We start from the raw sequence: 24,107 nt of genomic DNA on the forward strand, positions 1-24,107 counted from the left end.
ACTTGTAATTTGCCATGTATCATCTGAAATTATCAATGAAATTTTATTATATCAAATTTTAGCATAGAAAGTTCTGCATAATATTAAAAATTGATACTATGTATCATGAATATACTATAAATTTGATGATAAAATTAAGGAGAAAAAAACAAATACCTAATTTTTAAAAATGGGCAAGAGGTAGTAAGACAAAAAGGTACTAAAACACCATTTTTATCCATCAGATTAAGAAAACTCAAAAATACTGTCATATATTTGGAATCATACAGTATGTAGTGTTTTGAGTTTACATCTTTAGTTTATATACATGTATATATATATTTTTCTAAATAGTATTTCATTGTATGATACTGTGATGCCTCACAGTTTATTTATTACCATTTGTTGGACATTGTGCTGTTTCCAGACTTTGGCAATTATGTAAAAGACTAATATAAACAAGCATTCACGTACTGAGTTTTCTGTGGATTTGAGTTCTTATATCTTTTTTTGTTTTTCTTTTTGTTAATTTTTTTTTAATTTATTTTTGAGAGAGAGAGACAGAGACAGAGCGTGAACAGGAGAGGGACAGAGAGAGAGGGAGACACAGAATCCGAAGCAGGCTCCAAGCTCCCAGCTGTTGTCACGGAGCCCAACACAGGGCTCAAACTCACAATATCAAGACCTTAGCCCAAGTGGGACGCTTAACCAACTGAGCCACCCAGGCACCCTGTGAGTCTTTATATCTGGTGAAGAAACATATGAATGGGAGCCTGGGTTATGTCTTAAGTGAATGTTTAATTCTTTAAGAACTCCCAAACTGTTTTCGAAAATAGCTGTGCCGTTTTGTGTTTTTATTTTCAATAATGAGTGGGAGAGCTACAGCTGAGGTGTATCGTTGGCAGTACTAAAGATTGTCACATTTTGTTGTTATATTTTGTTGTAGCCATTCTGATGGATTTATAGTAGCGTATCATTTTTTTTTAATTCTATTTCTCCAAAGACTAAATATTATGTGTAGCTTTTTATGTGCTTGTTTTCCCTCAGTACCTGTTTAGTAGTGAAGTGTCTTTTCAAATATTTTGGCCTTTTATTTTTTGGTTGTTTTTGCTACTATTAAGTTGTGAGTATTCCTTTATACACTGGTTAGTGTATCCTTGCTTAGATATGGGTTTTTCATTTCTCCCAGTCTGTGTGTCTGGTCTTCTCATTTTCTTTTTATTGTCTTTCAAAGAAGAGGACATTATAATTTTTATAAACTCCAATTTATTTATTTATTGTTTAGTTATTCATGTTTTTTAAATCCTATGTAAAAAATCTTGGCCTAAAGTAAAGTCAGAAAGATTTTAACTGTGTTTTCTTTTAGAAGTGTTATAGGTTGGATTTTATATTTAAATCTATAGTTCATTTGAATTAATACTTATATGTGGTATAAAGTAGGAGTCAAAGTTTCTTCTCTTTCTTTTTCTTTCTTTCTTTTTTTTTTTTTGCATATGGATATCCATTTGTCCTAGCAACAATTAAGCAACAATTATCTTTTATTAATTCAATTACCTTGGCAAGTTAATAAAAATTAACACTTCTTTTTTTAAAAATAATATTTATTTATTTATTTATTTATTTATTTATTTATTTATTTATTTTGAGAGGAGAGAGAGAGCAAGCAGGGGAGGGGGCAGAGAGAAAGGGAACAGAATCCCAAGCAGACTCCATGCTGTCAGCGCAGACCTGTGCAGGGCTCGAACCCATGAACTGTGAGATCATGACCTGAGCAAAAATCGAGTCAGATGTTTAACCAACTGAGCCACTCAGGCACCCCACAGAAGTTCCATTTCTAATACATACATACATATATATGTACGTGTATATACATATATTTACATATATATATAATATATATATCACTCTTAGAAATTTGGTCTCAACAGAAGATATGATTTTGCTGTTTTTCTATAATTTTGCCTAGTTTAGGGTGGGAGTGATATTTTTTCCAGCTTTCTGCACGCTAGGTCTTAATATTTCCAACTCTTGGGACACCTGGGTGGCTCAGTCAGTTAAGTATACAACTCCTGATTTCAGCTCAAGTCATGATCTCCCAGTTCATGGGTTCAAGCCCCACATAGGTCTTTATGCTGACAGTGTGGAGTCTGCTTGGGATTCTCTCTGCCTCTGCCCTTCCCCTGTGTGTGTGCAGGTGCTCACATGCTCTCTCTCTCTCTCTTCCTCAAAAATAAATAAACATTAAATATTTATTCCCAATTCTTTCAAGAATGAATTTATTTGTTCTTGCAGCTTATCAATTTGCTCTTCTGTGTGCAATCTAGTTATTTTACTTAATTTTACTTAAAATTATTTTTTAAATTTTTTTTAAACATTAAACATTAAAGTTTGTTTTTGAGACAGAGAGAGCATGAACGGGGGAGGGTCAGAGAGAGAGGGAGACACAGAATCTAAAGCAGGCGCCAGGCTCTAAGCTGTCAGCACAGAGTCTGACACGGGGCTTGAACTCACAGACTGTGAGATCATGACCTGAGCAGGAGTCAGAAGCTCAACCAACTGAGCTACCCAGGCACCCCTAAAAATAAGAATTAAAAATAAGAGGCTCCAAGAATTCTTAGGGGTGCCTGGGTAGCTCAGTTGGTTAAGTTTCTGGCTCTTGAATTTGGCTCAGGTCATGATCTCCTGGTTTGTGAGTTCAAACACTGTATGGGTCTCTGTGCTGACTGCAGGGAGCCTGCTTGGAATTGTCTCTCACCTCTCTCTCTCCCCCTCCCCCGATTCAATAAATAAAGTGTTTTTTTTTTTTAATTTTTACTTTTATTTTAAGGACAGTAGCTTCTTTTTTGTAATATTGATGCACTAGCATTCCTTTTCTTTTTATGTATGTTTAAAGTTTTGTTTTTACTAATGTTGGTTCTTGGTTTATGCTATTTCATGTAGATGTTACTACTTAAATATCTGATTTCTTTTTTTAAATTAACTCTGTTTTGGAGTGAAGATATCCTTCATAAGCATGTAACCTGTGAGGGGAAGAATCAGAAATTTATGCTTGTGGTATAGCCCTTGATATTCTAAACATGGTCTACAAACAAGCATTAGCATCATCTTAAGAGACTTATACAAATGCAGAATCTCAGGCTCTATTCCAGACCTACCACATTAGAATGTGCATTTTAACAAATTCATGGGTGATACATATACACATTACAGGCAAAAGGCCCTACTTTGTGCCATTTTCAGTAACACTGGAAATGAGAAGAGATGTGAAATTTACAAACTTTTCTAGTTTTGCCTCCTGATCTTGTCTTTTTCATTGATTCAGACACTTTTGCAGTGATTCTAGTTTAAGGTCACTGAATTTCACACCTCTAGGAAATGCTATTTGTATTGTAATCTTGGAGTACTATTTCAAAGAGTGTACTTAGAAAGATGCCTTAAGAAGTGAGATGCGGTGGCACTGAGCTATTCTACTGCATTGCCTTTGCCATAATTACTGAGGACTGACCATAATGAATGTTACTGCTGTGATAACCTGACTAATCTGATTATTTCCTCCATGGCATTTTGTTCCTATATTCTCCCAGCTCCACTTGCGGCTTACCTTTGGAGTTTGCCACCCACATTTCAGGTGTGCTTTTTTGGACATCTTGCATTATAATCTTTTCTCTTGAGCATACTATTCTCCTATTTCATTCTTAATTTCACAAGTCCTCTAAGAATGTTTCTTCTTTTACAAAATCAGTATGAATTGTGTTGTATGTACTTAATGCATATTAAATATATTTTCTTACTTTGGTTTAAGGGAGTTACAGGGTAGTGTGTCCACTTTCAATAATTTTGAAATCAAATGCAAAGCTGCACCTTTCCTTACAACTTCTCAAACGGGTCATGCTGAATGATTTCTTAATTTTGTTACAGAACAGGAGAAGCATTTTCTCTATTTTTCATTTTCACGTTGACTGTTTTATACCTGTCGAATAATTTTTTCCCGTCCTTCTTGCTCCATTTCTTGCTTTTTCTTTTTTTTCTTCTCTTCTTTCCTCTTCTTTTTATTTTATTTTATATTTATTTTATTTTTTAGTATTTATGGCTGAATCAAGCAATGCTAGTTTCTGTGTAATTATTGTTAATGCGGTCCAGGTATTTGCTTCTAGACTTAGCTCCTTTATCACTTTGTAAGAAACTAGATTTATGGCAATTATCTAACTGTCCCAGAGCTGAGAAAGCACTTTGATCTCTTCTGTTTCCATCATGGGTCACTACTAGATGTGTAGAACACATTTTTCTACCTTTATACATTCGTGATTTGTGGCTTGGCTCTTATTTTAATGAAAATTGATCTTTCTTTTTTATTTTTTCTTCATTTGATAATTTTCTATATTTTCAATGGGTTACAAAAGAGGGGAGGGTGTAAAACTGCCTTTTTCTGCCATCTTTAAAGACAAAATATATTTTGAATAATCACATAAATGAATATATGAACTGAAATAGAACAATCATCTTTATAGTGAAAATGGCCAGTAAAGAAGCCAATGTCTTTTTTGTGGGTTCATTCTGAAATGCTTTAACTGCTTAACATTAAATTTTTTAAATATATTTTTAATTCCTAGAAAGACGATAATTCAATTGTTTTAACATGCATAATACTTAAAATATGTGTAAAATTCAACTTGCCATAGTAACTGTAAGTTTATTATTGAAAGCACCAATGTTTATTTGTACTGTTGAAACAATAACCATTTAGAATACTCATCACATTTGAAAAGATGTGAGTATAAAGGGTATAGAAAATGAAGTTTTCTTCTTCCAAATAATACCATAATAGAATGGGGGGGGGGAATGTTTTTATTTTTAGGAAGTGAGCATTCTTGATCTGAAGGTTTCAGTAAGTAAGATAAAATACTATCTCTGGGGAGATTCTGGGAAGATGGCGGCGTAGGAGGACGCTGGGCTCACCGTGCATCCCGCTGATCACTTAGATTCCACCTACACCTGCCTAAATAAGCCAGAAAACCACCAGAAGACTAGCAGAATGGAGTCTCCGGAGCCAAGCACAGACGAGAGGCCCACGCAAGAGGGTAGGAAGGGCGGAGAGGCGGTGCTCGCTACACGGACTGGCTGGAGGGAGCCGGGGCGGAGGGGCGACCCGCAGGCCAAGCAGAGCCCCGAGTCTGGCTTGCAAAAGCTGAGGGGCCGGGTGCAGTGTGTTCCAACAGCAAGAGGGACTTGACATCTGGAAGGTTATAAGCTAAGTGCTCTGCTCGGAGAACGGGAGGGCTGGAGGACAACGGAGGGAGAGTTGTTGAGCCCAGGACAACAGAGCTCAGTTTGGCAGGGAACAAAGGCACTCCCAGTGCCATCTCCCTCGCCCATCCCCCAGCCAAAATCCCAAAAGGAACCAGTTCCTGCCAGGGAACTTGCTTGCACCACGTAAACACCCAATGCTGTGCTTCTGCGGATCCATCCCTCTGGTGGGTCTGACTCCCTCCCTGTGCCGCAAGGTGCCTCCCAAAGCGGATCTCCAAAGGAAAAGCAAGCTGAGCCTGCCCCTCCAACCCCTGTGCACCCTGCCAATCCACCCCAGCTAATAAGCCAGATCCCCAGCACCACAAGCCTGGCAGTGTGCAAGTAGCCCAGACGGGCCACGCCACCCCACAGTGAATCCCTCCCCTAGGAGAGGGGAAGAGAAGGCACACACCAGTCTGACTGTGGCCCCAGTGGTGGGCTGGGGGCAGACATCAGGTCTGACTGCGCTCTGCCCACCAACGCAAGTTATTCAAGACAGCACAGGGGAAGTGCCCTGCAGTCCCGCACCACTCCAGGGACTATCCAAAAATGGAAGAATTCCCCTCAGAAAAACATACAGGAAATAACAACAGCTTAAGAAATGATCAAAAATGATTTAAACAATATAACAGAAAATGAATTAAGAATAATAGTCATAAAATTAATCGCTGGGCTTGAAAAGAGTATAAAGGACAGCAGAGAATCTCTTGCTACAGAGATCAGGGAAATAAGGAACAGTCAGGAGGAGCTAAAAAATGCTATCAACGAGTTGCAAAATAAAATGGAAACAACCACGGCTCGGATTGAAGAGGCAGAGGAGAGAATAGGTGAACTAAAAGATAAAATTATGGAAAAAGAAGAAGCTGAGAAAAAGAGAGATAAAAAAATCCAGGAGTATGAGGAGAAAATTAGAGAACTAAGTAATGCACTAAAGAGAAATAATCTACGTGTAATTGGTATTCCAGAGGAGGAAGAGAGAGGGAAAGGTGTTGAAGGTGTACTTGAAGAAATCATAGCTGAGAACTTCCCTGATCTGGGGAAGGAAAAAGGCGTTGAAATCCAAGAGGCACAGAGAACTCCCTTCAGACGTAACTTGAATCGATCTTCTGCATGACATATCATAGTGAAACTGGCAAAATACAAGGATAAAGAGAAAATTCTGAAAGCAGCGAGGGGTAAACTTGCTCTAACATATAGAGGGAGACCTATAAGTCTCGTGACCGATCTCTCTTTTGAAACTTGGCAGGCCAGAAAGGAATGGCAGGAGATCTTCAATGTGATGAACAGGAAAAATATGCAGCCAAGAATCCTTTATCCAGGAAGTCTGTCATTTAGAATAGAAGGAGAGATAAAGGTCTTCCCAAACAAACAAAAACTGAAGGAATTTGTCACCACTAAACCAGCCCTACAAGAGATCCTAAGGGGGTTCCTGAGAGACAAAGTACCAGAGACATCGCTACAAGCATGACACCTACAGACATCACAATGACTCTAAACCCATATCTTTCTGTAATAACACTGAATGTAAATGGACTAAATGCGCCAACCAAAAGACATAGCGTATCAGAATGGATAAAAAAACAAGACCCATCTATTTGCTGTCTACAAGAGACTCATTTTAGACCTGAGGACACCTTCAAATTGAGAGTGAGGGGATGGAGAACTATTTATCATGCTTCTGGAAGTCAAAAGAAAGCTGGAGTAGCCATACTTGTATCAGACAAACTAGACTTTAAATTAAAGGCTGTAACAAGAGATGAACAAGGGCATTATATAATAATTACAAGGTCTATCCATCAGGAAGAGCTAACAATAATAAATGTCTATGTGCTGAATACGGGAGCCCCCAAATATATAAAACAATTACAAACATAAGCAACCTTATTGATAAGAATGTGGTAATTGCAGGGGACTTTAACACCCCACTTACAGAAATGGATAGATCATCTAGACACACGGTCAATAAAGAAACAAGGGCCCTGAATGAGACATTGGATCAGATGGACTTGACAGATATATTTAGAACTCTGCATCCCAAAGCAACAGAATAGACTTTCTTCTCGAGTGCACATGGAACATCCTCCAAGATAGACCACATACTGGGTCACAAAACAGCCCTTCATAAGTATACAAGAATTGAAATCATACCATGCATACTTTGAGACCACAATGCTATGAAGCTGGAAATCAACCACAGGAAAAAGTCTGGAAAACCTCCAAAACATGGAGGTTAAAGAACACCTTACTAAAGAATGAGTGGGTCAACCAGGAATTAGAGAAGAAATTAAAAAATATATGGAAACAAATGAAAATGAAAATACAACAATCCAAACGCTTTGGGATGCAGTGAAGGCAGTCCTGAGAGGAAAATACATTGCTATCCAGGCCTATCTCAAGAAACAAGAAAAATCCCAAATACAAAATCTAACAGCACACCTAAAGGAAATAGAAGCAGAACAGCAAAGACAGCCTAAACCCAGAAGAAGAAGAGAAATCATAAAGATCAGAGCAGAAATAAACAATATAGAATCTAAAAAAACGGTAGAGCAGATCAACGAAACCAAGAGTTGGTTTTTTGAAAAAATAAACAAAATTCATAAACCTCTATCCAGGCCTCTCAAAAAGTAAAGGGAGATGACCCAAATAGATAAAAGCATGAATGAAAATGGAATTATTACAACTAATCCCTCAGAGATACAAACAGTTATCAGGGAATACTATGAAAAATTATATGCCAACAAACTGGACAACCTGGAAGAGATGGACAAATTCCTAAACACCCACACACTTCCAAAACTCAATCAGGAGGAAATAGAAAGCTTGAACAGACCTATAACCAGCGAAGACATTGAATCAGTCATCAAAAATCTCCCAACAAATAAGAGTCCAGGACCAGATGGCTTCCCAGGGGAGTTCTACCAGACGTTTAAAGCAGAGATAATACCTCTCCTTCTCAAGCTATTCCAAAAAATAGTGAAGGAACACTTCCAGACTCATTTTATGAAGCCAGTATTACTTTGATTCCTAAACCAGACAGAGACCCAGCAAAAAAAGAGAACTACAGGCCAGTATCCCTGATGAATATGGAGGCAACAATTCTCAATAAGATACTAGCAAATCGAATTCAACAGCATATAAAAAGAATTATTCACCATGATCAAGTGGGATTCATTCCTGGGATGCAGGGCTGGTTCAACATTCGCAAATCAATCAGTGTGATACATCACATTAATAAAAGAAAAGGTAGGAACCATATGATCCTGTCAATCGATGCAGAAAAGGCCTTTGACAAAGTTCAACAACCTTTCTTAATAAAAACCCTTAGAAAGTCGGGATAGAAGGAACATACTTAAACATCATAAAAGCCATTTATGAAAAGCCCATAGCTAACATCATCCTCAATGGGGAAAAACTGAGAGCTTTTTCCCTGAGATCAGGAACACGACAGGGATGCCCACTCTCACCGCTGTTGTTTAACATAGTGCTGGAAGTTCTAGCATCAGCAGTCAGACAACAAAATGAAATCAAAGGCATCAAAATTGGCAAAGATGAAGTTAAGCTTTCACTTTTTGCAGATGACATGATATTATACATGGAAAATCCAATAGACTCCACCAAAAGTCTGCTAGAACTGGTACATGAATTCAGCAAAGTTGCAGGATACAAAATCAATGTACAGAAATCAGTTGCATTCTTATACACTAGTAATGAAGCAACAGAAAGACAAATAAAGAAACTGATCCCATTCACAATTGCACCAAGAAGCATAAAATACTTAGGAATAAATCTAACCAAAGATGTAAAAGATCTGTATGCTGAAAAGTATAGAAAGCTTATAAAGGAAATTGAAGAAGATATAAAGAAATGGAAAGACATTCTGTCTCATGGATTGGAAGAATAAATATTGTCAAAATGTCAGTACTACCCAAAGCCATCTACACATTCTTGCAATCCCAATCAAAATTGCACTAGCATTCTTCTCGAAACTAGAACAAGCAATCCTAAAATTCATATGAACCACAAAAGGCCCCGAATAGCCAAAGTAATTTTGAAGCAGAAGACCAAAGCAGGAGGCATCACAATCCCAGTCTTTAGGCTCTACTACAAAGCTGTCATCATCAAGACAGCATGGTATTGGCACAAAAACAGACACATAGACCAATGGAATAGAATAGAAACCCCAGAACTAGACCCACAAACGTATGGCCAACTCATCTTTGACAAAGCAGGAAAGAATATCCAATGGAAAAAAGACAGTCTCTTTAACAAATGGTGCTGGGAGAACTGGACAGCAACATGCAGAAGGTTGAAACTAGACCACTTTCTCACACCATTCACAAAAATAAACTCAAAATGGACAAGGACCTGAATGTGAGACAGGAAACCATCAAAACCCTAGAGGAGAAAGCAGGAAAAGACCTCTCTGACCTCAGCCGTAGCAATCTCTTCCTCGACACATCCCCAAAGGCAAGGGAATTAAAAGCAAAAATGAATTACTGGGACCTTATGAAGATAAAAAACTTCTGCACAGCAAAGGAAACAACCAACCAAAGTAAAAGACAACCAACAGGATGGGAAAAGATATTTGCAAATGACATATCGGACAAAGGGCTCGTATCCAAAATCTATAAAGAGCTCACCAAACTCCACACCTGAAAAACAAATAACCCAGTGAAGAAATGGGCAGAAAACATGAATAGACACTTCTCTAAAGAAGACATCCGGATGGCCAACAGGCATATGAAAAGATGCTCAACGTCACTCTTCATCAGTGAAATACAAATCAAAACCACACTCAGATATCACCTCATGCCAGTCAGAGTGGCCAAAGTGAACAAATCAGGAGACTATAGATGCTGGAGAGGATGTGGAGAAATGGGAGCCTTCTTGCCCTGTTGGTAGGAATGCAAATTGGTGCAGCCACTCTGGAAAACAGTGTGGAGGTTCCTCAGATAATTAAAAATAGACCTACCCTATGACCCAGCAATAGCACTGCTAGGAATTTACCCAAGGGATACAGGAGTACTGATGCATAGGGGCACTTGTACCCCAATGTTTATATCAGCACTCTCAACAATAGCCAAATTATGGAAAGAGCCTAAATTTCTATCAACTGATGAATGGATAAAGAAATTGTGGTTTATATACACAATGGAGTACTACGTGGCAATGAGAAAGAATGAAATATGGCCCTTTGTAGCAATGTGGATGGAACTGGAGAGTGTGATGCTAAGTGAAATAAGCCATACAGAGAACGACAGGTACCATATTGTTTCACTCTTATGTGGATCCTGAGAAACTTAAAAGAAACCCATGGGGGAGAGGAAGGAAAAAAAAAAAAGAATTTAGTTGGGAGAGAGCCAAAGCATAAGAGACTCTTAAAAACTGAGAACAAATTGAGGGTTGATGGGAGGTGGGAGGGAGGGAGGGTGGGTGATGGGTATTGAGGAGGGCACCTTTCGGGATGAGCACTGGGTGTTGTATGGAAACCAATTTGACAATAAACTTCATATATTGAAAAAATTTTTTTTAAAAATTAAATAAAAAAAAATACTATCTCTTACCTAAGAATTGTGCCTCTCATTGAAACTTCTTAAAATATTGATTTTCCTCAAGTAAAGTTTTTCAGTTTTACTCCCTTTGAACCACCATATTAAATTGCTTTTTGGCAATATGACAATACTATCAATGATAGAGGAATTCATATTTTGTAGTGCATTATCACAGGTGAAACAAATATATATGTGTATATACACATATATATGTATATATATACGTATATATGTATATATATATACATATATATATATAATGATCAATAAGGATGAAATCAATTAAAATTAAACATGTTTGATATGGTTTGAATCAATCAGGCTGTGTTGTTTCAGTGTTGTCAAAGGTGTTGGAATACTGAAACATTGCTGAGCAATTCATCATAAATGAATATATAGAATTTCTGAAGGGCAGTTTGCCTCTGTACATCAAAATATGTGGAAATGTGTAAATCTTTTGGTGCAGAAAATTTTCTTCCAAGATTTAATCATGCAGAAATAAATACAGATATATTTGAAGATTTGTCTATAAAGTTTTTTTTTTTTTATCATAGCATTGTTTGGACTAGTATTAATTTAGAAACCAAGCAAAAGATAACAGTCAATTATAAAATACACATGGGTTTGGGGCACCTGGGTGGTTCAGTCAGTTAAGCTTCCGACTGCAGCTCAGGTCAGGATCTTGTGGTTTGTGAGTTTGAGCCCCGCGTCAGGCTCTGTGCTGGCAGCCCAGAGCCTGGAGCCTGCTTTGGATTCTGTGTCTCCTTCTCTTTCTGCCCCTACCCTGCTCATGCTGTCTCTCTCTGTCTCTCAAAAATAAATAAATACTAGAAAAAAAAAGTTTAAATATACATGGGATGCAGTTCTCCCAAACCATTATAAGTAATATTATAGAAAGGAAGTATGATAAGACATACTGTTAGATTATAAAATATTTTATATAAGTAAGGTTCAGAGTAAAACTATATATTTTAGAGTAAAGTTACAATATAAATATAGATCAAGGATATTAATTGAGAATGTGACATGTATCAAAACTGTCAGTGGTAGGGGTAAAGAATGCAATGTAATACAATAAAATTATTTAAAAATATATGCTTCTGTCTCACATATTTTTGAAGTATTGTAAGAAGATAGCTATTAATAAAATAATCTATATAAGACATTGTAAACAGAGACTTTATTTTGGGGGAACTGAATAAAATGATCCCCATGACCAACTAAAAACTATATTTTTCAGTCACACATAGCCAAAAGAAAAATAATACAACATGTTCAAGTGGAATGATATGTAAACAGTCGGTCATAAGCTTAGGAGTAAAGGGCATGCTCTCATTTCTCCTTTTTTCTCATCCATCAGATGAATACGAGAATATGGCAGAATGGCCTCTCTAGTACCATCCATATTTGAGTAATTCCATAGGTATTGCAGAAAACAGGCTAACAGTTTTGGCTTATCATTGTGGTTTTAACTACTTTTATGTGATAATGTGAGAAACAGCAAAGCTTTTATCTTGTTGAGGTCCTGTTTTTCTGGGTTCTACTGAATAGTCAAACATCCCATTGGTAAGTACAGCTTGCAGATTATCTATTGCACAATAGAACATTCTCTAGGTGTGGCACTGAAACAACAATCTGTCAGAGACCAAAGGGAGTGAGAAAGGTTGGCTAATGTATGTAGGAAACAGAACATACAGGGTACTTTGGTTTTGTTTGGTTGGTAAGATGATCAAAACCAACCTAGGCAATCATTTTATTTTCTATCTTTGTGGATATCAGCAAAGAATTAAAACTCTAGAAATAAGTAAAAGCAATCCCAGGAGCCTATCTATAGGAGTCTGATTGGGATCATTCCTACAAGTATAGAATTGCACTGACAAGAAAACAGGCATCACTTCATTTCTTTTGTTTCATTTTGAAATAATTTTAGTTGTACAAAAATAGTAATGTTAGCATAAGTATCTCCCTTACACTGTTTAAGCCTGGTGCAGAAGTCAAAACTAAGAAATTAATATTGGTTTAATCCTGGTAAAAAAGTAAGAAATTAATGTTGGTACACAATACTGTTAACTGAAGTATAAATATATTTGGATTCCATCAGTTGTTGTTGTTGTTGTTGTTGTTGTTGTTGTTGTTTATTTCCCCCAATAATATCCGCCCCCCCACCATGATCTTCTATACAAGAGACCACATTGTATTTATAAGCCTTAATCTCCACAAGCTTTTAACATTTTCTCAGCCTTTTCTTATTTTTATGACCTTAACACTTTTGAAGAGTACTGGTCAGTTATTAGGTAGAATGTCCTTCGGTTTGAGTTTGCCTTATTTCTCACATGATTAGGGGCATGATTTTTGAATACCACAGATGTGAAGTACCTTCATATCAGAGACACATATTATAACACAGATTATGTTAACCTTGATCAGCTGGTTAAGGTGATTTCTCCTAGGTTTCTCCACTATGAATTACTTTTTTCCCCCTTTCCATACTCTATTTAAATAAATAATGAAGGGAGTCACTAAGTTCAACCATCAGTCCTGGGGAGGGGAATTAAATTCCACTTATTGCAGGACGAATATCAAAGAACTTGTAAATATATGTTTAAACAAGCACAGTAATTAATAAATATATTGGGGAAGAGATAACTTTGAAGCTATGAAAAACCCCAGCTCTTCTTTAAAGTTTTGTCTATTTTTTTTAATGTTTATTTATGTTTGAGGGAGAGAGAGAGAGAGAGAAGTAAAGAGAGAGAGAGAGAGAATGTGAGCAGGGGAAGGGCAGAAGGACAGAGAATCCCAAGCAAGCTCCACTGTCCACATAGAGCATGAGGAGGGGCTCAAACTCATGATCATGACGTGAGCCAAAATCAAGAGTTGGAGGCTTAACTGACTGAGGCATGCAGACTCTCCTAAAAGTTTTCTTTTAATTTAGCATTCACCTGTGTATTTTAGATATAGTATTTTTGTTAGTTTTATTTTATTTTATTTGAGAGAGACAGAGACAGTGTGAGTAGGGAGGGGCAGAGAGAGGAAAAGAGAGAATTTTAAGCAGGCTCTGCACTGTCAACTCAGAGCCTGATGCGGAAATGAGCCCACGAAACTCTGAGCCGAAACCAAGATTTGGATGCTTAACCGACTGAGCTTCCCAGGCGCTCCTGGATACAATAATTATTATACTGGTTTTCTGAAGATCACTTTCTATGTCCTTCATTATTTATACATTTATTGCTTAAAATCCTTCTATAGGAAAAATTTATTCTTTCACTCCATTTGTTAATTTATTCAATAATTCATATGAATACAAATTCATGAATATTTATTTTTGATCAAATAGTTTCAGTTTTGATCATGGGGAATTCTTTCAGGCTGACTCTTTTGCTCTTTTGGCATTCCCCATTATTCATGTATTGCTTATTTGTCTATTTTATTTATTTAGTCCTTATTTATTGATAAGCTTCAAGCTTTATTTTTTTCCCTGCCTCAGTTCTAGATTCAATAATTTCTCCTTGAAACCATGGTCATTAAAACATTTTTCTAAGTTTTTTTTTCCCCTAGAGATTGTACAGATTTATGTTTAAATTTAAGTATATGAAATATTTTGAGTTAAATTTTGTGTAGTGTCTGTGATACATGTTGATGTCTTTGTGTAGGGGGGATTTTTTGTGTGTGTGTTTGTGGGGTTTTTTTGATATCTATTTATTTATTTTTGTATACTTGCCCTTTGTTAGGCAAAGGATGTTGCCTTGCATTCTTAATTTTCTGAGATTTAAAAGTTTTTTTTTAAACAAAAATGGGTTTTACAATAATTTTCCTACATCAATTGAGAAGATTGTATTTATATTCTATTCAAATGGTGAAATATATTAATTGATTTTCAAATGTTGAATCAGTCTTGCATTCCAGGGATGAAACTGACTTGGCTGTGATATATTATTCAGTTTATAGTATGCTGTAGTTAGTCATTAATACTTTGTTAAAAATTTGTTATTGTTAAAGCTTATCTGTGTTCATTTATTTAACTGATACAGATCTTTTCAAATTATCATTTTTACAGTGTGCTTTCAGTAGTATATGTATTTCAAGTATTGATATATTTCATCCAGGTTCTCAAATTTATGAGCATAAAATTATTTCCTTATCATAAAATTATTTCCTTATCATGTTTGTGAGTGTATGGACTTAGCAGCAAACTGGCTTTTCTTTCACATCTGATACTGTGAAATATATATTTGGTGGTAATGGTGGTAGTGTTTGTGTGGTTAATCAGCTTAGCTAGAGTACCAATTTTATTCATCTCTTCCAAGAACCAGCTCTGGTTTCATTATTATTTTCTATTTCCTAATGTTGTCAATTTTATTGATTTCTACACTGCTTCCTTTGCATTTAATTTGTTCTCCTTTTTCTAGTCTCTTAAGGGAGAAGGTTTGCTTAGTAATTGGAAATCTTTCATTTTCTAATATAAGCACTTAATTTTGTAAATCACTGTCTAAGCACTAATCTGGTTTTATACCACACATTTTAATATGTTTTCAGTTTTTGTTTGTTTGTTTTTTTTTTGATGATGATCCCTAAAGATAATTTGACTTTTCCAGCAATCCTAGCTGTATGGAACCATTGATTTTCCTAGAAGCTTATTGGCATGCTGGTGGGAGCATAGGAAAGGAAACATTCTCTGAGGCACTGATTAACCTTTAGGTAGGCTCTCTGACCTTGTGTGTTGGGAAATGTGACTTTCAAAGCTGCTTCTGGTTCTCTACCAGATATAGCCATGTATTCATGCTCTTTCCCTATGGGGACAGTCTTTATTTTTCCTGTTTCTCTTCACAGCACTCATGAGTATAATTTTCTTGACTATTTCCCTGCAGATTAAAGGTGGGTTTTTTTTGTTTTCTTTTGTTCTGTTTTTGTTTCTTTGTTTGTTTTAGGTTCCATTTAAAGCAATTATACTTCAGACAGGCTTCCTCCTGGTGTTAGACCCTGGACCTCCCTTTTTGAGCATTTACTTTAGAAAAACTGCAATTATAAATTTTCTCCCTGTCCCTTTGAGATGTAAATCCTTCCCCATCCTCTTGCCAGTTTTACAGTCCAGGAATGTCTTTTTCAAGAACCTGGGAACATCTCTTTGAAAAGCAATCATCAAGGAAGATAGTAACCCCTCTTTCTCCATTTCTGTGGGAAGGGAGCCTAGCTTTGATAAAAACTAATGAACAAATACAGATGACGTAACTGTTCATCACCCTTTCCCCTAAAATCCTCCAGAACTTTTCGAATAGCTCACTCAGTGTTTAAATCCCTCCAGGTTTTTGCCACCCCCCCCCTTTCCCATAGGGTGGCATTCAATCTCCTCTGTTGCAATATTCTTGGCCCTATTGCAATAACTTTAAATAAAGTCTTCCTTGTGATTTCTAATGTGTCATTAAAACTTTTCTTTGACAACAGGGGACATGGCTTTGGTGGACTCTTCTATAGCCAGCACTAAGTGTCCTAGGTAAAATTTTTCTAGGATTCCATGACCATCCTTGTGAGCACCTTGAGAGGTTCCTGTAGGAAAGGCCTGTAAGAAAGTGTGAATACAGCCTCTAGGGATTTCTCACTCTCAAGTTGCTCAACTTAGCAATTTTTAATCATTTTTTGCCTGAATCTTCTTATCAGTTTATTTGGTGTTCATTGACATCTGTCCTAGGTCATTCAGTGCTCTACTCCTATTTCTCCTTTCAGATTCCTATCTCTCTCCAGATTTCAACTTTGTTTGCTTTACAACTTCAGTTCTGTCATGTGTTCAAAGTAGTCATTATTCTTCAGCTTGTTCAGCTATGGTCTTATAATAAGGGTGGAAGGAGCTCTCCTTCCAGTTCTCAGAACCTAGAAATTTTTTAACAGGTAGAAACTAACATTATGATTTTAAAAACTGAACTAAAAAGAGGAAACACAAAAGTAGTAACTCCAGAAAGTAACTACCACATCTAGGGTTGGGGGAGTGAAAGGAAGAGATTAGAACCTAGAATCTTAGGAAAGTGATCCCACAGATATAGGGCTCAGCTCTGTGCATAGAGGGTACTGCCACAAAAGTGCTGTTGTCTGAAGTTTTCAGCAGTGCCTGTGTGGAGCTTGGACTTAGACCTTTCAGGCTGAGGCTTCAGCTGTCTAGTGCTAACAGGAAATTGAAAACAACTGCTGCCATGTTAACTACCTATCCATGGAGAGTGAGAACTGTTGCTAGAGTGATGCTGACAAGAATAGTGAGCAAATTAGGTATATTATGTCCACTCAGAGTTCCTCAGATTCTCAGTCTTTCTCTCTAGCACCTCCTTTTAGTTCAGTATAGCAGTCATACAGCTAGCAAAGTAAAATAAATGCATCATCCCAGCCCTAGCACCACGAGTATTAAAAGATGAAGAAAATAGCTCAGTAATCAGCAGAAAAATGTCTTAATGTTGTTGCTTTCAAAAGTAGATATATACTATTCCAAATTATATATACTACATATATATATATAATAAACATGGTTATATGTTTTATATGCATATAAAATATACAAATTAATATATTATACCTTGTTATATGACACCTTTTTAAAAAATTTTTAAATTTTTTTATTTTTGAGAGAGAGAGAAAGCAAGCAGGGGTGGGACAGAGAGAGGGAGACACAGAAACCAAAGCAGGCTCCAGGCTCTGAGATGTCAGCAGAGAGCCTGACATGGGGTTTGAACCCACGAACCATGAGATCATGACCTGAGCTGAAGTCGGACACTTAACCGACGAACCACCCAGGCAACCTATGACTTTTTTGATGGCAAGAATACTTGAGAGATTAAAGAGACATATACACAGGGAGAGAAATGACTCGTTCTGTTTTAAATTCTTTCTCATGTTTTGTTTTTTGTTATTCTTGCTGGTTAGTTTTATTTCATTGTTTGCTTGAACACCTTGATAGAGGAAATATGTTAACGCTAGAATCTAATTGAATCTATTGGAATGACCTATCCACTTCAACAGATGCATTCTCTAAGGGCAGGATTCTCCATGGCATCATGAAGACAGTTTTGGAAAGCATATCATTGGAAATGTAATACCGCATTCTCAGTACATCATGTCACATTATGGGGTGCATTATCCTTCTGCTGTGTGAATTTTATTCCCATTACCACACAGAGAAAATAGAAAGAAAATTAAACTTTAAGAGTTTGCTTTGTTTTAGGGCTTATAAATTATCATTGCTAATGAATTTTTATCAATATCATGTGGAACGAAAAGATAGAAATTTTATGTATCTATGGCTTTTCAGTTTTTCTGCATACAATGAATTTTGAATTACTGTTTCTAGAGCCATTTTATTATGGTTTTCTTTTTCCCTTAAGAATAAGTTGTTCTTATAACAAATCATTTAAATGTTACTATATGAAACGTTACTATATGAAAAGCTTTCCCAAAATGTATGTTGTGAAATTGTGTATATAACGGTACTTTTTTTTTTTTTAAAGGCAAATGTACACACACAGGAAATACAGTGTTCTTGAGTTGCATGCTGTGCTTCAGTAGCTGTCTTTTGTTCAGAACTTCAGCATACTTGCAGATCATTTACCGTGTGTTTGATATACAAAACCAGCACAGGCTCTTTTTAAGCTGCCTCCATGACTGGGTGAGTAATCAGATTGCTAAAAGTGGACATAAAGGGCATACACATGAAGGATTTTTATCAAAAGTTGCCATTCCACATATCACAGCTGGAAATCTAATTGTGCTTGTATTCATGTATCCATTTATTATACTTTAAAATTTACCATCTGTGTGAATCCTTATGTTTTTATATAGAAGAAAACCTTCACAGTAGATGTGTATAAGCTGGGACTTATAATTCAAAGACAAAAATCAAATCAAAGCAAAACATAATTGAACATTTTGTGTTGGTGGTGGTGGGTGGTAATCCTATTTGCATTTTAAATGTATAATCTTGATTAAGTTTTGTGACCCAACTTCAGTGACCCGACTTCAAATATCTTTAAAAAGAAAAAAACAAATCATTTTTTTCTCTATTCAAGTGGAAAAAGTAAAGCAGTATTTATTTTACAAAAATGGAGAACTTATTTGTAAAAAATTTGAGATCTTCTTATATTTACTTTTGGAGTTAGGGAGAATTTAAGAAATCTTATCTGTCTTATTATACGTGTCAGTATACGTGAATAAAAAACAAATCATAGATCACAGTTTGAGGAATCTCCAGGAGTGTGTGTATGTGTGCTTGTATGTATGTAACAATTAATGTTATTTCCTATATGAGAGCCTTGTTCACTGATGTATTCCTTCAAGAGATTATCTTCTCAAAAGTACAGTTTGCATATGCGTTTAAATTTTAAGTAAAGAAAATGATAAAATTACATGTGTAATGAGTGCTAAAATCACCTTAAAAATATATTTGATAAAATGTGCAATAAAAATATGTATTTTGAAATAAAATAATAAATGAGCAAACTATTTTCAAAGATATAGAATGAAATCCATAATTTATGGTTTTAAAATTGCTCTCCCAGTTTATGCTGTTTATCTTAAGAGATATTATTCTAAGTTGTTGAGTACCTTATAAGCACTCTATACATTCTTCTGGAGGTGAAACAAACTTTTACAAATTGGGTGTTAATATAAAATAAAATAAAACAAAATAAAATAAAATAAATAATTGGATTATAAAATTCCAATAAATCACAGAATTTCAAAATAGTAAAACAGTCAATATTTTTAAAAATAATACTTTTTTAAAGTTTATTTATTTATTTTGAGAGATAAAGAGAGTACACAAGCAGGGGGGAAGGGGAAAAGGAAGAGGGAGAGAAAGAATCCCAATTAGGCTCTATATTCAGAGAAGAGTCTGAGGTGGGGCTTGATCCCACCACTGCGAGATCATCACCTCACCCAATATTAGGAGGCTTAACTGACTGAGCCACCCAGGTACCCCTAAAAAGTGGTAATTTTATTTGGGGCAAAATGGCTTCAAGTCCTCAGTTGAAATATTCTCACTGAAAGCTGATTAACAGAGAAGTTTAAGCCAAGATTGTACGTTGAATGAGGAAGGAGAACTAGCATCTGCTGAGCCTTTAGGAAAACTTCCATTGAGATAAAGTTATATTAATTCACTATCTTCTATATTTTCATAAGTGAAGGTGAAATTGTAAAAAAGATTCGTTGAGGTTTTTTTTTCCTTGCTCAGAAATGTTAGCGATAAGAGAAATAAAGATGATCCCTGACCAGTATACTCAAAAAATTGCCAAGAATATGACTATGACACACTCATATCATTATTTGATAATTGTTGTCATTAAATATTTGGTAATTGTTTCATAATCATGTTTAGCCATACATAATGTTATAATGGAACAAATATGAACAAAATGACCAATGACTTGTTCTCATATCAATAGTTGGTACTTGAATATGGATTTTTTATAATTATTGAAAATCACCAATGACATATACAATATAAATCAATTTTTGTGTTCATTTTTATTTTGAATACGATCCTTAAAGCCAGTCCATTGGTTAGGACCAAAATTCCTCACTCATCTTACTTTTCCTGTAAGGCACAGGATACTCTACTCATGGCCCAAAAGCATGCAGTATTAGAAATCCAAAGTCAACTAGTATTCACCTGCCTCCTACATAGAAACTGAAAATTAGTACCTTGCTTTTCTTCCCTATGAAACTAATAAGATATAACAATACTTACAGTTATTTTATCATAGTTTAATTACCCACATGCCTGGGATCTTGGTGTCTTTCACTTACCCTCTGGGTTACATCTCTAAAACTATGTAACTTCCTGCAACCTCTGCCCATATACACAGAGGAGATGTTTGCCTTGTTTCAATTAGTTTCTATTCATAACTGATGCAGGAATGAAGAAGGACCATCCTGCTTCCCATTGGAGACCCCTTCTCCCATGCTCCCCTTTCCACTGCAGTCCCTGCAAGCAAAAAATGTCCTGTTTAATAACTTAAAAAAAAAAAGAGAGAGAGAGAGAGAGAGAGAGAGAGAGAGAAACAAAGAAAAAAGAAAAAAGAAAGGTATTTGAAGAAAAGTGCTATAAGTCAAGCATTTATTGTCTTTGGAAGTTGTTCAGTTACAAGACAACAGAAGTATGGTCACTGGGGGACCAGTGACTTCCCTAAAGTGATTTGAACAAAGTGAATTGCTGGAAGGACATGGATTTCAAAATAAAAAGGACAGCCAAAATAGCAAAACAAGAACTGCGAAGCTGAGTGATAATAGATTATAAAGCTACATCACATAGAGAACCCTCGTCAGGAACTAAAGCATTAATCATGTCAAATTCATTATTTACTGGTGATCTTTAGAACAAGAGTGATATTGGATGATGACCTCAATGTAATACCTTGCTTTAATTACTCAATTTGTAGAGAAAAATCTACTGATTTTCTGATTAATGAAAGGCTTTAGAAAAAAACTACTTTAAAAATAACATTTTCAATAGTTGCATTTTTGCTGTTCAAAACACATTTTTAGGGACTGGAAACATTGTCATATTCTGTAATCATAAAAAGTATGAGATTCTTTTTACATGAAGGAATGCTTTAATTATTAAATTTTCAGGAAAATTTATAGATACAAATAATAGGAAAACAGTATTGAGGATGTGTTGAATTTTATCAACTTGAATGTATAATTGCTCTTTGTTATAAAGTATGTTTATTTTTCTACATTTTCATTAACTCTATAGCTTAAAATGTCTCTTAAATATTTGAAGAATCACAAGATATACTTTTATTAAATGTAACATTTTTCTAGATAGGATGGAAACAAACTGATTTATTAAACTTTGTTTAATACATTTATGTTTTTTATTTTTATTTACTTATTTTTTAATGTTTATTTTTATTTTTGAGAAAGAGAGACAGTATGAGCAGGGGAGGGGCAGAGAGAGAGGGAGAGATAGAATCCCAAGCAGTCTCTACAATGTCAGCACAGAATCCTACTCATGGTTTGATCCCATAAACCGTGGGATCATGACCTGAGCCAAAATCAAAAGTCAAACACATAACCAACTGAGCCACCCAGGCACCCCTATGGATTTTTAAATATACCCTTTAAATTATATCTGTAACAAAACATTTTTTGAATAGATTTTTTTAAATGTTTATTTTTGAGAGAGACAGAGCACTTCTGTGAGTGGCGGAGGGGCAGAGACAGAGGGACACAAGAGTATCTGAAGTGGGCTCTGCACTGACAGCAGAGAGCCCTATGTGGGGCTTGAACTCACAAACCATGAGACCATGACCTAAGCCAAAGTTGGACACTTAATGACTGAGCCACTCTGGTGCCCCTTTTTGAAGAGATTTTAAACTGGAAGGTTTTTAAAAAATAATAAATATAGTTGAATGTTTATAATTTTACCTTTTCTAATGTTCAAAATATTGATAATATGTTTATTTCAAATCTCTTTTACGTAGAAACTTACAGTGAAAAATTATTTTCACATTCTGTGAAACTAGGTTTCCATTTACTTGTTCAATAGAAGTCATTTGCATCAAATATTTAAAAATGCCCTTGGCAGGGATTTAATTTGAAATGCAGTCTTATATCTAAGTAGAAGAGTCAATTAATATGTGAAAAGCTGTAAGTTTCAGAAGACTGCTTCTTCTGCTTCCTTCCTTCCTTCCTTCCTTCCTTCCTTCTTTCTTTCCTTCCCCCCTTCTTCCATTTTTCCTACTTTTATTTTTTCTTTCCCTCCCTTTCTTTCTCTCTTTTCCCCTTCTTCCATCTTTCTTTCTTTCTTTCTTTCTTTCTTTCTTTCTTTCTTTCTTTCTTTCTTTCTTTCTTTCTTTCTCTCTTTCTTTCTTTCGCATGATTATGGACCATCTATATTTAAGCTAGTTAAAGAGGAAATTGTAACAGAGAGAGAGAAAACAGTGAAAAGTAATATGACTGATGGATTGTAACTCTCAGTGGAGGTTGATTAATTGTCAGTTTTGGGTATTAAAGCAAATGTGGTTGATGGGTAAGTAACAGGTTTCAGAGTGAGATGTTTCAAATTGAGATTATGGAAAAGATCCTGTTTTGGGTAATGACAATGCCCTAGGCATTACCATGGGTGAAAATTGACCAGAGTGGGAAAGAAGACAGGATCATTCAAAGACTGGAAATGAAGGATCTCAGCTACCAAAATGTTGGTAAGATTATCTCCTTGAAGCACACATTACTAAGAATTATGACAGTAATATTAGAGAGAGTGAGAGTGAGACATATTTTAAATAAAGTCTTTGAGGAATTTACTAGAGCCTATTTAGTGCCTATACATAAATAGAACAGTGGGTGGAATATTCTGATGATAGGAGATTCAGACTTGGTTTTCAAGATGATGGAAGCATAACTGTCAAGAAGCTGCATCTGGAAGCAAAAAGGACATCTACTCCCTTGGTACACAGAATAGTAGCACCCAAAGTTGTCCATGACCTAATCCTTACAACATGTGAATATATTCCCTTACATGGCAAAAGTGATTTTGCAGATGTCATTAAGTTAAGGATCTTGAGATGGGTCATCATGTTGGGCCAAATCCCAAAGACCCTCAAAAGAGGGAGGCAGAAGAGTAGAGCCAGTGAGGGAGATGTGATGAAAGAAACAAAAGTCAGAGTGATGCAACCAAGGCAAGTTTGAGAAGCCTCTAGAATCTGGAAAAGGAGAGGAACAAACTCCCCTCTTCAGGCTCAAGAAGGCACCCAGCTCTGCCAGCCTGCTTTAGACTTCTAACCTCCCAACTGTACAGTAATAATTTTGTGTTGTTTTAAGCCACTATATTTGTGGTAATTTGTCACAACAGTACAGTAGGAAATCAATAAAACCCCACATCCAAATACAGTGTAACATAATTTAGGGAAGAAAACAGATACCACCTGAGAGAGCTGTAAATGAAGAGACAGCTGGATTTCATTTAGAGCAAGAACGTGAAAATTGATCATAGACCATATGAGGAGGACATTTGGGAGGAGTGGACACTGGGCTTACAAAGGAATGTATACAGACTAGAATAGGACTAAGAATCTGGGGGGTAAGGGGATGAACTGGGCTTCCCATGTTGCCTGACAAAATGAGGAAATAGAGAACAAATGAGATTGGTATATATGGCACAAGACACCAGTGATGGTGAAGTAAGGGTGGCATGGAATGTAGGGTAGCCTTTCAATGAATAATCATACTTGGCCATGAAGTCATGGAGGCAAAGAAAGGGTGGTCTTAAATGGGGCATCCAGAACTCCCAGCCTCTCTTCTTATTATAAAACC

The 24,107-nt window shown here is 35.9% G+C and overlaps 1 long non-coding RNA gene across 1 annotated transcript in view; it reads left to right on the top strand.

Annotated features, from left to right (window-relative positions):
• The window catches only part of LOC109493388, a 441,201-nt gene that overhangs the window by 60,731 nt on the left and 356,363 nt on the right, over window positions 1–24,107 (top strand). The window contains exon 2 of the long non-coding RNA XR_006588213.1: window positions 18,299–18,456. This is a non-coding gene — a long non-coding RNA (uncharacterized LOC109493388). The remainder of the gene's footprint in view (window positions 1–18,298; window positions 18,457–24,107) is intronic.

Source organism: Felis catus, chromosome D3 (assembly GCF_018350175.1).
Source record: "Felis catus isolate Fca126 chromosome D3, F.catus_Fca126_mat1.0, whole genome shotgun sequence".
Classification (NCBI taxonomy): Eukaryota; Metazoa; Chordata; class Mammalia; order Carnivora; family Felidae; genus Felis; species Felis catus.